General features: G+C 35.6%; 2 pseudogenes across 5 annotated transcripts in view; both read left to right on the top strand.

The window, feature by feature from the left end:
- Positions 1 to 16,392, top strand: part of LOC146936840 (putative disease resistance RPP13-like protein 1 pseudogene) — a 79,166-nt pseudogene that overhangs the window by 41,249 nt on the left and 21,525 nt on the right. The window contains exon 2 of one of the 4 annotated variants that reach the window (XR_015030739.1): positions 12,183 to 12,501. The exons of the other annotated variants lie outside the window; for them this stretch is intronic. The product of XR_015030739.1 is annotated as a putative disease resistance RPP13-like protein 1 pseudogene, transcript variant X7 (transcript). Of the gene's footprint in view, positions 1 to 12,182; positions 12,502 to 16,392 lie in introns of those variants that run through there. 4 annotated transcript variants of the gene reach the window in all.
- LOC146936842 (putative disease resistance RPP13-like protein 1) lies at positions 4,904 to 12,501 on the top strand (annotated as a pseudogene). The gene is made up of 3 exons (XR_015030742.1): positions 4,904 to 7,238; positions 9,838 to 11,835; positions 12,183 to 12,501. The product of XR_015030742.1 is annotated as a putative disease resistance RPP13-like protein 1 (transcript).

Below are 16,392 nucleotides of genomic sequence, written 5' to 3'. Positions count from 1 at the left end.
ACATATAATGTTGCAATATTCAGAACAAAAAATTGAGTTAAATAATCATAAAATACGAGTTAAGCATAGTTTTAGATACCTCAAATCAACGACAAATCAGAGAAAATGCGGCGGCCTCGGTTGCAAAACGGAAAACGCTTTTGATGTGAGATCGAGGAAAAGTGAGAACCAAAGATTCAGTGCTGAATCAAGGATTCGGTGAACCAGGAATGAATCCGTGATGGTGCATGCAATGTTGAATCCGAGATTTGATGATGAAGAAATTGTGAATAAATCGATGATGGTGATGGATCGGAGATGGGAGATTGGAGAGATGGGTGGAGATCGGCGCTATGGTGGTGCTGCGGTGGAGATCGGCGCTCCGGTGGTGCTACGGTTGAGATCGGTGACGGTGAGAGAATTTGTGTTTAGATCGTGAAACGGTTCACAAATGTGTTATGTGAGAATGTGTTTTTTTTTTTAACAAAAAAGATTTTGACAGAAAATTAATTTAAATATGAAAAATCTAAATAAAACTAATTTCAGTTAAATGGTAGCTGATTATTTTGATATTTGCTACCATTATGTTCCATAGCACAGTTATCCTAGCATATCTTATATTTTCTTGTAGTGTTTCTATGTCAGAGAGGTCTTTGGATGAAATTAAAAAGACTATAGCGAACTACATGCGCCCAGTTGTGGCTAATGCCAATGCCGCTACCCGTATTGTGGATAATCTATTATAATCCAATTGTCGCATAACAACATTTCCTTTGAAATTACATTTTTTCAACGGGAATATTGTTATGCACCAATTGGTTTGTAATAGATTTTCCATAGTAGGGGTAGTTGCTGTGAAGCCCCGATACTTCAAAATGAACGACGTATTGTATCCCCTGCGTATCCTGCACTGATACCTGTCTGATACTTCCGGATACGTATCTGATGAGTCTTTATTTAGTCTATTTTTATGCATTATTTAGTTTTGTTCTAATTAGATTTAGTTTTATTTTATTTAAATAATATTTCCTTTTTGAATCTTTTTTACTACAATTGCATATTTTATATTTTAGGAACGAATATATGATGGAAGGTGTCTTGGAGCAAAAGAAAGGAGTCTGGAGCTGATTTGGAGCAAAAATACGAAAGATTCAGAACAAAAATATAAAGCCCCCAAGTCAGAAGCTTGGCACGGCCCGTGCCAATATGTGGCACGGCCGTGCCACCTCACAGAAGGCCTTTTGCTGCTTTTTCTTCGGGCCCAAGTTACTCTGTTGTAGTTTTACCGATTAGCCCTTATAGTTGCTTAGATTTTAAGTCAATTGTAAAGCTATAAATAGAGTAGCACTCCATCATAAACATTCATCTTTTGTTCTTGGAATAAAAGTTCACTTTATTGTTTTTATTCTTCTTCTTCTCCTTCTTCTCTATGTCTACAATGAACGTTAGTGAGTAGACACTTCTTTGTCTTGGGATTGTCGGGAAAGTCTAATGACATAATCCTAACGAACCAAGCTTTAACCTTAATTCTATGTAACCCTAATTTCTAATTTAGATTCACCGTTTTAACATGGATTAACCATTATCAAACTGTAGAAGCGAAAGTGGAGGGTTTGATAATTGTTAATCCATCATCCCAAACATCAATTCATAAAGCGAGAGCGGAGTTTTGATGTTGGAACAAGTGAATCTAGACAATAATTGCAAAGGCAGCGAAATAGTCTTTGCAATTATTGAGACACAAGTAGTTTCAATCCTTATAAGCATCTTCTAGTAATTAAGTCAGCGAAATAGGCTTGGTTACTAGAAGTAAACTCTCACCGGACTTTCATCAGAAAGGTGAGTGGCTAAAGGGAAACCGGTCTTTAGAAATTAAGGTGTAAATCATGGAATTAGAAGTTAAAGTCTTGTCTAGTGAAAGATTTGTTATTATGACAAACCAATAATCCCAAGGCTCTTTTATTATTATTGTTATTTACCTTCAGCAACTAAACCTCCCTTTTTATAATCTTTCTTCTTTTCTAATCATTCTCTAAAAGTTAATCGAATTCATAACTCCCTAGCGGAACGATACTCTTTTACTACTATTACTTCGATAGACCGTGCACTTGCGGTTTGGCTCTATCAGTATCAGGAGAGTATCCAAAGATTAAATTTATTTTTAAAAAAAATAATTATCCGATACTTCCCGATACGTATCAGGAGAGTATCCGATAATTATCCTACACTGATACTTCCCGATTAATGTTAACTAAAATAACTTAATTCTTGAGTATTGATGTGTTCTTTTTTGGATATAGTGCTTCTTTTTTTGGATCGATATAGTATAACATTAACAATGTTCCTTTTGGATATAATATAGCACTGATGATGCTCTTTTTGGGATATATTGTGTATGGAATTGACCAATCATCACTCTCTTAATCGTCGATGTTATTTATATTTATGTTGATGTGCTACCAGCCTATGACTGGTTTATTTTGTTTGTTAATATATTTGCATATTAAAAAAATTGCTATAATTATATTGTATATTTAATTATATAATTTTTTTAATTAACGTATCTCAGCCGTATCGTATCTTGATTTTTGAAATTTTTCCGTATCGACGTATCGATGCAGTATCGTATCCGTATCGTATCTCGTATCCGAGCTTCATAGGGTAGCGGCAATGACATCAGATACCACAACTTGTTGGCCCATGTAGTTCCCTATTGCCTCTTTAATTTCTTCCAACGATCCCTCCAGCCTAGAAATTCTATGTTTGACTTCATGCTCACATGTTGACAAATTTTCCAAAAATATATGTGAAATATATGTAAGAAAGTATTACTTATAAACTATATTTTACTTATAAACTATATGAATTGACATTACAAATTAGGGATTTGCTAGAACACACCCACTAGTTTTTATGTGGGAGTGTTTTAGCAAGCTACACCTTAAGGTGTATTTAACTACTTTTTAGTTATAACTTGCTAAAACACACCTTCTAAAAAATAAGTGGGTGTATCCTAGCAAATGCCTATAGAAGTTGCTAACATACACCCACTTATTTTTTAGAAGGTGTGTTTTAGCAACATTCACCTTAAGGTGTATTTAACAACTTTTTAGTTATATCTTTGCTAAAACACACCTTAATAAAAACTAGTGGGTGTATCCTAGCAAACCCCTACAAATTAATTACCTTATCATAATCTTTTTGAGTTAGTATCTAACAAATTGAAAACTGTATATACTTTATTACTCCTCCTTGTGCTGCAGACCTTTGGAGAAACTGAAGGATTGGTTGCTATGTGAAAATCTATAAGCATAGTGAGTTTACCGAAATATACTTTATGTCTTAATGTTATAGATTGTGTTTGATTGAAGTTAATTATCAAAACAGAAACTTTGGTGATTTAACAAGAATAAATAAGTAGATTAAGTATGATACAATTTATAATAATTAGGATTAATAAAAAGAACTTTCACATTTGACTTTAAATTCTGAAGCTTATTCAAGTACAGATCTTTTCTTAACGGCAAAATAGTGTTATGAAAATATTTCCACTAAAAATTTATCTGTTATCATAACCAAATTTTTAATAAAAGACTTACACTGACGCAAATTGAGTTCACAGTGATCAAAGTATTTTGGAACATGAGTAACTCACATTTTTTCTTTATGATATGAACTAGATTTTTCTAACTTCATTATTCTAAACAAACGATCTACTCCGTTTTCTGATTAAAAGCTTTTTGATTGTGTGATCAGGTCGTTTTTCGACTTTCGTTTCTTTGCACTCCTTGCTGGGCTGGCTCACACCTCTGCTTTCTAAATGTATGCCTAGTTTCTCAACACCTTTAATAAAGGATCAGAAAGGTGCTATACTGTTGTTGTTATGTTACCATAGAAAGATCAAGGGCTTGTTTGGATTATGTCATTATCTACTGGCATATGCATTTGTCAGACTATTGTAAAGAGCTGATGGGAACAATTTATGACATGTATATAAGCTATTTTCAAGTTATTTCTATAAGCTCTCTAAGAGGGCTTATGAAAACAACTTTTATCTTATATGAAAACTTTTATCTTTCATGAGAGTGACAATTTCACACACACAATTTTCAAGTGAAAAGGTAATGTAAAATTTTAACATGAGAGCATTCATTCCTATTACTAGTGACTTATTAATAATGATATGAACTGTGAATTGATTTTTCTTATTTTCTGTTATTAAATCCCCTTTGTGATAATTTTACTTTTGCTTAAGATGGTTTTCTGATAAGTATTGTTGAAATAATACAGCTAGTGTCATTGATAATTCATACAAAGTTTATTGGTCAAGCTGTGTCAAAGGAGTTCACACCACAAAGATGGTTATGCGTCTGGTTGAAGCAACTGGTAAGAATATTATTCTCCACCATCATGAGAAAGAACATTCTAGATATTAGAGTATAGTGAAAAAACCATAGTGAGTTGATATGTAAACTAATATTTTTTTAGGCAGAAAAAAATCTCGCGTGGACCGATATCTTCTTTGGATTATAGAAGTTTACGGTCTTCATATAGTCACATGGCTCAAAACCAAACTAATATTTATTTTTGCCGAACCAACCCCGATCTTGTTACTAGCCATATTGACAAGGAGGACAGTGAGGTTTTATTTCTAAGGGTGTGTTTGGGAAGAGGGTTTAGGAGGGGAAGGGAGGGGAGGGCTCACTTTTATTTTTTAAATTACGAACAATGTAAAATGTCTTTTTAAGATAAATTAAGTGTTTTTGAAGTATTATATGATCATTTATCATGTTGTTAATTCAATTTTTTAAAAATCATTTTATAATGTCTTTAAATTAAAAAAGGAATGTAAGCCCTCCCCTCCCTTCCCCTCCTAAACCCTCTTCCCAAACACACCCTAAGGAACATGATGATTAGAGTCCTAAACCATTAACCAGCTTTGCCAACAAACCATTCACATGTGAGTTTTCTTGAGTCGATTCCCATGTGAGCTTTACCATATATATGCACTGCCAACCATCCAAAAACAGTACACTGTTGTAGGTTCATTCCCATGCTATGTCCTCTTCAGTCTTAACTCCTTTACCATACCTCCTAACTTTCTTGATAATTGCTTTTCTGACATAGAACTAGCTTTCTTTGCCTATTGAGTCTTTACCACATGCTAAGTCCTCTTGAGTCTTTACCATAGCACTAGCTTTCTTTCCTCCATACTTTACCAAGTCTTTGTTTTGGACCCATGCAATAATATCACATTTTCTTAGCAGGTCTGTGTTTTGAAATAATATCAACCATTCATTCACATGCGAGTCATTGCTCCTTACTTGCAATTATTTCTATCATTCAATCTTCTTAGTTCTTAATTTCCTTCAAAATTTCATCTAAAACTTTTTTCCTTGTTGCTTTACTTTACTATACCAATCAGAGATGGCTGCAGCTTTGGTTGGTGGTGCATTTCTGTCTGCTACTCTTCAAACCTTAATGGACAAACTAACTTCAACCGAGTTTCGTGATTATATCACAAAAACAGAGTTGAATGAATCATTGATGGATGAGATGGAAACAAGTCTACTTACTCTTGAGGTTGTACTAGATGATGCAGAGGAGAAGCAGATCCTCAAACCCAGAATCAAACAATGGTTGGATCGGTTAAAAGATGCAATCTATGATGCTGAGGATTTGCTTAATCAAATCAATTACAATGCATTGCAATGCAAGGTGGAGAATAAACAAGCTGAGGAACACATTACAGATAAGTTTCGGAACTTGCTTTCAACTACAAACTCAAATGGAGAGATCAATTCTGAAATGGAGAAGATTTGTAAAAGGCTGCAAACTTTTGTCCAGCAGAGCACCACCATTGGCTTGCAACACACTGTAAGTGGTAGAGTTTCACGTAGAACACCTTCAAGTTCAGTGGTAAATGAATCTGTCATGGTGGGTCGGAAGGATGACAAAGTCACAATAGTGAACATGTTGCTATCACAAAGAGACACAGCCCATACTAATATAGGTGTTGTTGCAATTTTGGGCATGGGAGGTTTAGGAAAAACTACCCTTGCCCAGCTTGTTTACAATGATAAAGAAGTTCAACAACATTTTGACTTGAGGGCGTGGGTTTGTGTTTCTGAGGATTTTGATATTATGAGAGTAACCAAGTCTCTCCTTGAATCTGTCACTTCAAGAACTTGGGATAGCAATAATCTTGATGTTCTTCGAGTTGAGTTAAAGAAAATCTCGAGGGAGAAAAGATTTTTGTTTGTGTTGGATGATCTGTGGAATGACAATTATGATGATTGGGATGAACTAGTAAGTCCCTTCATTAATGGAAAACCTGGAAGCATGGTGATTATAACAACGCGCCAACAAAAAGTTGCAGAGGTGGCACACGCATTTCCTATACATAAATTAGAACCTCTATCAAATGAAGATTGTTGGTCTTTACTCTCAAAGCATGCACTGGGAAGTGATAAGTTTCACCATAGTACTAACAGAACCCTTGAAGAAATAGGCTTGAAGATTGCAAAAAAGTGTGTAGGATTGCCAATAGCTGCTAAAACCATAGGAGGACTTCTACGTTCAAAGGTAGATGTAACAGAGTGGACATCAATTTTGAACAGCAATGTATGGAACTTACCAAATGATAAAATTCTTCCTGCTTTGCATTTGAGTTATCAGTATCTTCCCTCTCATTTGAAAAGATGTTTTGCATATTGTTCAATTTTTCCAAAGGATGACCCACTTAATAGGAAAACATTGGTTTTGTTGTGGATGGCAGAAGGCTTCCTTGATTGTTCTCAAGGGGGAAAAGAGTTGGAGGAATTAGGTGATGATTGTTTTGCTGAATTGTTATCGAGATCGTTAATTCAACAATTAAGCGATGATGCTCGTGGAGAAAAGTTTGTCATGCATGACCTTGTCAATGATTTAGCTACATTCGTATCGGGAAAAAGTTGTTGCAGGCTTGAATGTGGTGACATCTCTGAAAATGTCCGTCACTTCTCATATAACCAAGAATACTATGACATTTTCATGAAGTTTGAGAAGTTATACAACTTCAAATGCTTGCGAAGCTTCCTATCCACTAACTCCACGACATACAATTTCAATTACTTATCCTTCAAGGTGGTTGATGATTTGCTACCATCACAAAAAAGGTTGCGTGTTTTGTCACTATCAAGGTATACAAACATCACCAATCTGCCAGATTCAATTGGAAATTTGGTGCAGTTGCGGTATCTAGATATCTCCTTCACTAAAATCAAAAGTGTTAGGAAACATGGCATCCATGGAAGGAAAGAAAGAAATAGCTCAAAGTTCTTTGTATTGATGGAAAATGAATATCACAATATGAGAAAGTTATCCCACTAATGGGGTTATTACATGTATATATACTAATTGGACTAATAACTACTTGTAACTAAACTATACATCTCTAATAGTCCCCCTCAAGTTGGAAGGTGTTCAAAACACTTCGAACTTGAAATGAAAAAATACAAGGAAATGCATCAAGCAAATGAAAATACAAGGAAAGATGCCGGAAACACATCGGCTAAAAAACAAAGTCATCAAACAAGTGCTTATCCAACAAGAAGCAACCACAACTCAAGGTTGAACCAATTGAAGGAAGAAGCATCAAAGCAACGCTTAACCACCATCCGGTAGAAGCCAATATCAACAAAGCCTTAAAAGGCACAACGCTTAACCATTAAGAGTGTTCAATCACTCAAGATAGAAGCACAAGACAAGAAAAGAAGTGCAAGGAAGAGCCATAGTCTACAATGGAAGGAGGTCATATACAAGACCAAGGTTCCAAAGATAAAAAGTGATGCCCCCCATTGCCGAGCCGAGACAAGAAAAACCAAATGCAAGGAAGAGCCATAGTCAACAATGGAAGGAGGTCATATGTTGAACAAACTTCACACCAAAAGTACCATGAAGCAACAAGACCAAGCTTCCAAAGATAAAAGTGATGCCCTCCTATGCCGAGCCGAGACAAGAAAAACCAAAAGCAAACCAATAGAGATGCATAGCCATGTGATGTGTCTTCAAACCATAGAAAACAAATCCATGTTGATGCATTCAAACCATAGGCCAAAACCAATGCTTCCAATAATGAAGCTAAACCAAATCCAAAAATAGTCTTCAATTGTCACAATAATGGGCAAACCAGAAGTAGATAATAGGCCAAATCACAAGCTTCAGAAAGCAAACCACTCCAAACTATGAAGACCAACAAAGTAGCAAATCATATCCACTAATCCATAACCAATGATCAAAGGTGCACTAGTAGGAAAAAGGATTGTACTGTGTTGGAATGACATTCAACACTAACTAAATTGGAGAAAAATTCAGCAACGCTTCAGGACCAAAACAACAATCAAAAGCTTTCAACAAAGAAGCCAACTTATTCCATCACTAGTTTCTTCATGCCAAATCTTCCAATGCATTATATCACAATACAACACCAGAGCCAACATTATATCAGAGAGAAAAATAAGTTGCTGGGACATGAAAAAGAGGCATACCAGAACCAGCAAGGTTACTCAATCAGTGGCAGTCAAGACGCATGAACACTCTCATGTAAAATGAAGTAACTTCTAAGTATCCAAAGCAATGTTAACCAACAAATCTGGCTGCTCAAAACAGAACTAATGACAGTGATGATGAAACCGTACAATTTACCACACATCAATCAACATCCAACTAACTACAAATCATATCCAAATATCTGGCAGTGATAACAACATCCAAACAAAATCTCAAAATTGCATTCAATCATCATATGAGTACCATAGTAAGAGCTGCTCCTTACACAAAGATTGTTGAAAACCAATAGTTGGACAACGAACTAATCGATATCAAACAAGATGAGAAAAGGCTTCAACAACAACAAATCTCATAACCAAACACAATACCAATCTGTTTTCCAATGAGGACTTTCAACAAACACCTTGTGAGCACAATAGAGTAACAGACTTCAATTACAACACAACTCCTTTCTGAAACGACGACAAAGAGAATCAATGTAAAACGACGACACCGACTCGAATCGAAGACTGGAAATTGAAATCGTTAGAATTAAGAACAAGCAAGGAGAGCCGAACTAAAAATCAGAGTAAAAGGAATCAATCTCAACAAGAAAATTATTTGTAGACCCTAAGATTTGGGGATAAAGACAAAAACGAAAATTGTGATAAAGCGGAATCACAAGACAGATTCGAATCGAACATGAATTGCAATTGGAATTGCATGAATCGTATCCAAAAACAAGCATATTCGATCGAAGGCAAGAAACAAAGGCGATGAGAAGGAAAATCAGGACAAAGTGGAAAGCAAATTCAACAAAGAGATGAGAAATGGAATCATAAACAAAGGTATGGAATCAATAGATGAAACAACATTAACAATTTCACTAACGAAATAGTAGTTAGGTTTCTCAAGAAAGTGAAGGAAAATCACAGAAAATGGAATGACGAAGAAAATGGATTGAGAAAGAAATGAACCATGAGAAAAGAGGAACGAGATTGAAAGAGAAAATTGAGAAAATTTTCTCGAGAAAGTGAGAAAGGAAAAAAAATAGAATAAGAAAGAAAAGGAAAATGAAACTAACGTGAGAAAATTAAATTTTCTCAAGAAAATGCAGCGGAAAATCCTTCAAGGAGGATACCAAATTTGCTCTGATACCATGTTAGGAAACATGGCATCCATGGAAGGAAAGAAAGAAATAGCTCAAAGTTCTTTGTATTGATGGAAAATGAATATCACAATATGAGAAAGTTATCCCACTAATGGGGTTATTACATGTATATATACTAATTGGACTAATAACTACTTGTAACTAAACTATACATCTCTAATAAAAAGTTTGCCTGATACAACATGTAACCTTTACAACTTACAGACCTTGAATTTATCAAGTTGTGGGAGTCTCACTGAATTGCCAGTACATATTGGAAATTTAGTCAGTTTACGCCACCTTGATATAAGAGGGACTAACATAAATGAGTTTCCTGTGGAAATCGGGGGACTAGAAAATCTTCAAACTCTCACCTGTTTTTTAGTTGGTAAGCACCAAGTAGGGTTAAGTATCAAAGAGCTAGGGAAATTCCCAAACCTACAGGGAAAACTTACCATCAAGAACCTGGATAATGTTGTTGATGCCAGAGAGGCACACGACGCCAACCTGAAAAGCAAGGAGAAAATTGAGGAGTTAGAGCTGATATGGGGAAAACCAAGTGAAGAGTCGCAAAAAGTGAAAGCTGTGCTCGATATGTTGCAACCACCAATAAATCTAAAGAGTTTGAATATTTGCTTCTATGGTGGGACAAGCTTTCCGAGTTGGTTGGGAAATTCTTCGTTTTCTAACATGGTATCCCTCCGTATCAGTAATTGTGAATATTGTGTGACACTTCCACCCGTAGGGCAGTTACCTTCTCTTAAGGACCTAGAAATACGTGGTATGGAGATATTGGAGACAATTGGCCTGGAGTTCTATTATGTGCAGATTGAAGAAGGTTCCAATTCTTCCTTCCAACCATTTCCATCCCTTGAGCGTATAAAATTCAACAATTTACCAAATTGGAATGAATGGATTTCCTTTGAAGGCATAAAATTTGCTTTTCCTCAACTTAGAACTATGGAGTTGCATAATTGTCCTGAACTAAGGGGACATTTGCCTGGCAAGCTTCCTTGCATAGAAAAAATTGTAATAAAAGGTTGTTCTCATCTATTGGAAACACCATCTACTTTACATTGGTTGTCTTCAATTAAAAAGTTGAATATCAATGGGCTTGGTGAAAAGACCCAATTGTCATTGCTTGCGAGTGATTCTCTGTGTAGGATGCAAAATGTAGTGATTCAAAAGTGTGTTATGCTGTCATCTGTGCCAAAATTGATTTTGAGAAGCACTTGTCTTACACACCTGTCACTTTTTTCTCTTTCGTCTCTCAGTGCATTTCCCTCAAGTGGTCTACCCACTTCATTGCAATCACTTCGAATTGAAAAATGTAATAATTTATCTTTCCTACCTCCTGAAACGTGGAGCAATTACACATCACTAGTGAGTCTTTGGTTATGGAGTAGTTGTAACACACTCACATCCTTTCCACTTAATGGTTTCCCTGCGCTTCAAACACTTACCATACGTGATTGCAGGAGTCTGGATTCCATTTATATTTTAGAAAGGTCTTCACCTCGGTTGTCGAGCCTTGAATCACTTAGAATCGAATCCCATGATTCAATTGAATTATTTGAAGTAAAGCTTAAGATGGACATGTTCGCCGATCTTGAAAAGTTGGAAATGAGATGTCAAAAGTTGTCATTTTGCGAAGGAGTTTGTCTACCTCCCAAATTACAATCAATTGAGGTTTATACCCAAAAAACAACACCGCCGGTTATGGAATGGGGTCTCCAATATTTGACAGCTCTCTCAACATTGACGTTTGGAAAGGGTGATGATATATTTAACACCTTGATGAAGGAGTCGTTGCTACCCATCTCCCTTGTGTCTCTATATATCAGGTATCTCTCTGAAACGAAGTCGTTTGATGGAAATGGGCTTCGACACCTCTCCTCTCTCCAACATCTCTATTTTTGGGATTGTAAACAGCTTCAGTCATTGCCAGAAAATTGCCTCCCTTCCTCGCTGAAATCACTTGGATCGCTGAAAACAGCTCAAGTCATTACCAGAAGACAGCCTCCCTGACTCTCTTAAGGAACTCCGCATTTCAAGATTTCCATTGTTAGAAGAAAGGTATAAAAGGAAGGAACATTGGTCCAAAATTTCTCACATCCCTGTCATAGATATAAACTACCAAGTCACAATATGAGGACAAGTTGTGTTCCCGTTTTCAGGTACGTTTTTCTTTTACCTCTAGTAGTTTGTTCACGTTAATAAGAAATCTCTTAATATTTTCACATCATCTCATGGGTCCTCTGCTACGTATGTTTTTTTTTAAAGACCAATTTTTGTATACGTTTTGCATAGAATCAAATTCAATGTACATTTGTTGAATAAAGCCGTAACCGAGAAATCATAGCAAAAACCAATCTTTTACTGTTATCGGCAGGAATAACTCATTATGTTTTTGAAAACTGTAATCTAAATGGAATAGTCTAAAGAACATTTTCTACAACAATAAAAATTGAACAATCATGTCTTTGGAGCTAATAAAAAGAAAATGCTTATTTCATCTTTTCAGGAGATCAAAGGCATATGTGGATGATAATCAGCTCACTTATTTGAGAGGAGCCAAATGCATGGTTTCCATTGATTGCCACAAGATTTAATTTACTTAGCTAATAGTGAGTTTGTATTTTATTATCATTTGAATGTTTCCTAATAACCTTCATGATCCAGTCAGACAAAGTACAATGCAGTAGGGTTTGTAATATTCTTAATTTGTAATTTTTTTTTTTTGCGACTTGATTCTTAATTTGCAAGTTTGAGTGAATGCTCATATGATAAAACCATGCATTTGTTGAATTAATATTGATTCTAAATATTCATATTCCTATAAACATTTGTTGAAATAATATAGTTGTTACATACAGTATCTCCTTTGATAAAACCTGTGTGCATACACAGCTATGGAAGTAAATGCAACTTCATCTCTGCAACATATAGTTCCAGTTCATAAAATCCAGAATTTGTATGAAGCTTGGTATTTTCATAAAGATCCTTTACTGTTATTAACAGATACTAGTAATATAATTGCTTATACACTAATGTCACCAGTTTTCTGAAATTGGATACATTATTTGATATAGTTGATTCATCAAAGAATGTGGTAAGAAGGCCTATAATAAAGTATATCCCCAATCCCATCAAAGAATTGGTTGTGCTGTAGACCTTTTGGAGAAACTGTTAGCTATGTGAAAATATACAACAGTTAGCTACTTTATGTCTTAGTGTTATAGATTGTGTTTGATTGAAGTTAATTATCAGAACAGAAACTTTGCTGATTTGACAAGAATAAATAAATGGATTGTCTTAATCCTAATTATTATAAATAAATACAATTTATAATAATTAGGATTAATAAAAAGAACTTTCACATTTGACTTTAACTTCTGTAGTTTATTCAAGTACAAAGCTTTTCTTAACGGCATTGCTATACAAATATTTCAACTAAAAATTTATTCGTTACCATATCCAAATTTTTATAAGACTTTATGCCAATTGAGTTCACTCTGATCAAAGTATTTTGGAACATGAGTAACTCACTTTTTTTTTTTTTTTTTTATGATATGAACTAGATTTTTTCATCTTCATTATTCTAGTTCTAAACAAAATGATCTACTCCATTTTCTGATTAAAAGCTTTTTGATCGTGTGATCAGGTCGTTTTTGACTTTCATTTCTTTGCAATCCTCAGCTTTCTACATGTATGCCTAGTTTCTCAACACCTTTTATAAAAGATCAGAAAGGCTTGTTTGGATTAGGTCATTATCTACTGGCTTATGCATTTGTCAGACTATTGGAGAGAGCAGATGGGAACAACTTATGACATGTATATAAGCTATTTTCAAGTTATTTCTATAAGCTCTCTAAGATGGCTTATGAAAACAACTTTTATCTTATATGAAAACTACCAAACCCATTTTGTTAGTCTGTACTCTATAGTCGGTAGTTTTGTATTGCATTTGCATGTTACTGATTCCACAACACAAATTCAACCCTTGAATCACATGGTAAGTCAACATGGGAATGAGTTCTCTCATGTTAAAACTACAGTATCTAGTTCCTACAATCTTTGACAAAGAGGCTAAATTGTGAGCTTCTATATTAAGCTCTCTACTAACATGAGTAACCGTTACAAATGGGATTTGATCTATTAAATTCCAACAATCAACAATGACAGGTTCAATGGATGCTACTACACCAGCTCTGTTGACACAATTCACCACAATGAGAGCATCACAGGAGAGCTTCAATCTTTGGATGCCTAACCTCACTGTCTCTTGAAGCACCCATCTCACTCCTAGTGCTTCGGCCAAGCAAGAGTCTACCTCCACCGATTCCAATTTGCACTTGCTATGCAGATCCATATTAAAGGTTCTAACAACCAGCTAGTTGGGAGCATGGAAACCCAAAGGCAATGCAAACAGAGCTAGTTTGGACAAATTACAGTTCATGAATAAATGTTCCACAGTCTCAGCTTCAGATTGGCATAAAGGACAGGAGGTGTCTAGAACAATACCTTTCCTCCGTAGGTTGTGTCTAGTTGGGAGAATGTTCTTTGCCAAGCGCTACATGAAGTTTTTGATCTAGTTGGGGATTGGTGCTTTCCGAATTTCTTTCCATAGTCTTTCGTTCCTGTGATGGGATGGTCCGGGCGGGAGATTTTCTCTGATTTTGCTCAACAAGTGGTATGCTGATCTGACAGTGTAGCAACCATTTTTCTCTCAGTGCCAGCAAATCTTGTCTTTTGGAAGGGATTGGGATATAGGAATACTTACAATTTTTAGCGCTTCGTGCTGATTGCAAACGTTATAAATTAAGGTCCTATTCCATTGTCCAGTATCTCGATCCAGAAGTTCTTCCACCAAGGCTTCCTCCCTCAAAGTACAGTTATCGCTCTTTGATGTCAAAATTTCGAGGTTTGACATCCAGGCATCCTTCCAAATTCTGATGCTTTTACCATCACTGACTATCCATCTCCCACCTTTCTCAAGCACCTCTCTTGCGCTGATAATGCTTCTCCACCCATAGCTTGGTTGATATCTGCCCTTTGCCTCTAAGAACGTATCTGCTCTTTAACACCTTTTCTAGAAGGGAATCATCTCCATTGGAGAGCCTCCAACAATGCTTTCCTAGCAAAGCTTTGTTAAAATCACATGAAAATTTTGTAGTTACATGAGAGTGACAATTTCACACACAGTTTTCAAGTCAAAAGGTAATGTTAAATTTTAACATGCATTCATTCCTATTACTAGTGACTTCTTAATAATGATATGAACTGTGAATTGATTTTTCTTATTTCAGTTATTAAATCCCCTTAGTGATAATTTTACTTTTGCTTAAGATTGTTTTCTGATAAGTATTGGTGAAATAATATAGCTAGCGTCATATTATTTGACTTATTATATATATCATTTTAGGGCTGTGTTTAAGCATACAGAGTCTATTGGTCAAGCTGTGTCAAAGGAGTTCACACCGGAAAGATGGTTCTGCGTCTGGTCGAAGCAATTGGTAAGGATATTATTCTCCACCATCACGAGAAATAACATTCTATATTAATAAGAAACTCAAAGAGAATAAAACTGAATGAAAAGAGAGAAAATTATCATTGAATGAATGAATCAGTTTACAATGTGCTAGCATCTATTTATAAGCTAATGAGAGTGTATAACATCTATCATGTACTAGCTACATACTAACACTACTCCTCTAACTGTCTCAACAGAAGCTACAGCTGGCAGTTAGGGTTTATTCAAGCTTTGTTAAGTTTACTTGCATCGCAAGTAACTTCTTCTTCCTCTTTATATTCTGAGAGCCTCCCACAAGCTAGAGTTTGGTATATATCTACCATGCCAAGCTTGGACAATAGAGTAAGAAAAAGCTTAGGATGCAACGGTTTAGTGAAGAAATCAGCAGCTTGTTCTGAACTTGAAACTGGAAGAAGCTTCATGGTTCCATCTTGCACTTTGTCCCTAACAAAATGACAATCTATCTCCAAGTGTTTAGTTCTTTCGTGAAATACTGGATTTGCTGCTATATGTAAGGCACTTCTGTTGTCACAATACAATACAGGAAGCTTGTCATTGTGAATCTTTAAATCCTTGAGATGATAAATCAGCCACTGCATTTCACAAGCTGCAGCAGAAAGTGCTCTGTACTCTGCTTCACTAGAAGATCTAGACATTGTGCTTTGCTTTTTGGTGCGCCGTGATATTAGAGAGGAGCCAAGAAAGAAGCATGAACCTGTTATGGATCTCCTTGTGTCAACACAGCCTGCCCAGTCTGCATCAGTAAACCCTAAAAGATGTATATGTGATGACTTAGGGAAAAATAAGCCTTTGCCTGGTGAATTCTTCAAGTATCTAATCACCCTACATGCTGCATTGTAATGAATTTTGGTTGGTGCAGATAAGAATTGGCTCAGTTGCTGAACAGCAAAACAAATATCTGGTCTGGTGTTTGTCAGATATATTAATCTGCCTACAAGTCTTCTATATGAATAGATGTCCTTATAGGGTTTCCCCCCATCATGGTGCAGCTTGATAAAAGGATCCATAGGTGTGGAAACCGGTTTAGAGCCTAATAAGCCAGAATCATTGAGCAAATCCAAGCAGTATTTCCTCTGAGAGACAGAAATACCAAGATTGGAATATGCAACTTCAAGACCAAGAAAGTATTTCAATTTACCCAAAACTTTGATCTTGAAAGATGTAACAAGTAAATGCTTGA

Source organism: Medicago sativa, chromosome 3 (assembly GCF_051527215.1).
Source record: "Medicago sativa cultivar Bolivia chromosome 3, Bolivia_mono, whole genome shotgun sequence".
In the NCBI taxonomy this organism is placed as follows: Eukaryota; Viridiplantae; Streptophyta; class Magnoliopsida; order Fabales; family Fabaceae; genus Medicago; species Medicago sativa.
The sequence above is the reverse complement of the archived record's forward strand: the minus strand, read 5'-3'. Positions and strand labels throughout refer to the sequence as shown.